This window comes from Archocentrus centrarchus, chromosome 14, assembly GCF_007364275.1.
Source record: "Archocentrus centrarchus isolate MPI-CPG fArcCen1 chromosome 14, fArcCen1, whole genome shotgun sequence".
NCBI classification, from domain to species: domain Eukaryota; kingdom Metazoa; phylum Chordata; class Actinopteri; order Cichliformes; family Cichlidae; genus Archocentrus; species Archocentrus centrarchus.
In genome coordinates this window covers 5,647,220-5,649,618 of record NC_044359.1, presented here as the reverse complement: position 1 = coordinate 5,649,618, position 2,399 = coordinate 5,647,220, and positions in this window count along the sequence as shown.

The window sequence follows — 2,399 nt, the reverse complement described above, 5'->3', positions numbered from 1 at the left end:
GGATGGATTGATGGAATACAGTTGTGTTCAAAATAATAGAAGTCCAACATGACTAACCAGATCAATCAATCTTTTTCCTAGAAATCATATTACTACATGGCAAATAATTTACCAGTAGGTGTAGTAGAGTCATAGAAAACCAACAGACCCAGCATTCATGATATGCATACTCCTGAGTCTGTGTGGTTGAATAATTAATTGAAAGGGGTGTGTTCAAAAAAATAGCAGTGTAGAGTCCAATCAGTGAGGTCATTCACTCTGTGAAAAAACAGGCGTCAATCAGTTGGCCCTTATTTAAGGATGAAGCCAGCACATGTTGTACATGTGTTTCTCACTGAAAACCTGAGAAAAATGGGCCGTTCCAGGCATTGTTCAAAAGAAAAGTGTTCTTTGATTAAAAGAATAAAATGTTGATTGAAAAGGAGAAAACATATAAAGAAGTGCAGAAAATAATAGGCTTCTCAGCTAAAAGATCTAAAATGGAAAGCAAAGCCAGAGAGAAATGGACAAAAACGGAAGACGTGGACAACTTGATGAAATTGCTTTTAAGTCATCTACAGCTGGAGTGTGTAGAGACTGTCTACAAACATGCAATTAAGGCACTGTCACCAAAATCATTTCACACCATGAAATGTTGAGAGGAAAACTGAAAAAAATCTCTATGATCCTACTTTGTTCAGGATTATTCCATTCCACTTTAGCCCCGAGGCTGTATTTTTTCTTTGTTGTGATCAGTAGAGTCCAACCAATACAAATATTTTGTGGTTTAAAAATCTGATGTCTAGGCCATTGTTTTTTTGTTTTGTTTTTTTCTTTCAGACACACAAAACAAATAGATTTCTGTTTAAAACCTTCTTGTGATTGTTTTGCATATTCCCACAGTTGCCTGTAGTTTGCATGGAGGACAGCAACTTATCTGCAAACTCTTGCAGACTACTAGGAAAAAGGCAGTAAAACTTGAAAAAGTGTGACAAACCAGAAACGGAAAAGGTTCATATTAGATCAAGTATTAGATTCATTTTATTTCGCATGTATAGCGTAAATAAAAAAGAACCTAGCACAGAACCCTGTGGAACTCCATAATTAACCCTAGTGTGTGAAAAAGACTCCCCATTTACAAGAACTGGAGTCTGTTAGATAAATATGATTCAAACCACTGCAGCACAGTACCTTTAATACCTATGGCATGCTCTAATCTCTGTAATTAAATGTTATCAAATCAGACCCTGTTTCTCTTCCAGCTAATATTAGCTAATGCTGGTGTGCCTGCTAACACAGACAAATTGCTAGTAGTCTCACATAACAAAATACTGTCTTGAATTAATCCAAACACCCGAGGTCTCTTAACTTTGCTGTCCATCTTCAAATTAGTTTATGAGCTAATATAACAAACTGACTAGCTAATGTGCCCGAGCAGAAATGCTTGTCAGCTAGCTTACTAGATGAGTTCATCCAACATGGTGTACTTAAACATGTCATACACTACTGATTTTAGCAGTCAGTAAATCATGTAATCAGCAAACATCTGTAACTAACATTTGCTTCCTACAGTATGTTAGAGTCATGGCAGTTTGCCAGCTAGCTATAACTTAGCTACCCAGCTTTACGGTCATTACACTAAAAATAGGACACAGTTAATATGCTGGTTTCACCTTCTTTGTATCAGAAATGTGAGTGACAAAAACATAAGTCCTGTGTGCAGTGTATCGCAAATATATTTTGGTCCATATTAGCTTGCACGCAAAGCAAAGGAATGAGTTGCGTGCAGACACAAACAACTAATTACTGCAAATAATGATCTCAAAATTTGAAAGACTTTTTCATTCATATATTGCATTTCCATGTCTTATCTGGGTGAGGAACAAACATGTTAATCAAGGTCTAAAAGCACACTGGGTACACTGATGAGCCAGGTGTAAATTACCATGTGATCTCTCTGTGTAATGACATCCAATCAGTGGGCCTTTCCAGCTGTACTTTTGCTTGTTTAGTTTAATTCCCCAAAGTGGCACCCATCCATCTCATTGCTTACACTTCCCCAGTGCAGAATCCCACAGATTGGACATCATTATCCAGATCACATTAAGACCACGAAGTGGCAAAGAGGCTTTAATGAGCAGCAACACATGCAATCTATTTCTGCTTGAAAAACAGCCAGTTTATCCTATGATGTCCTAATGGAAGTACTTTTACTCACACACCAATCATTGATTTCAGAGTTTCCCCCACTGTAGGACCGCTGTGTATGCACTTTCATTCCAGAGCAGCTCATGATCGTACAGTTTGTGTTAAACATATCTGACCAAACCAGGAGACTGATACACCTTTTTCTTCTTTGGAGGAAGTTTGCAGAAAAAAAAAAAAAAAAAAAAAAAACTATAAAATGACAGCAGACAGTG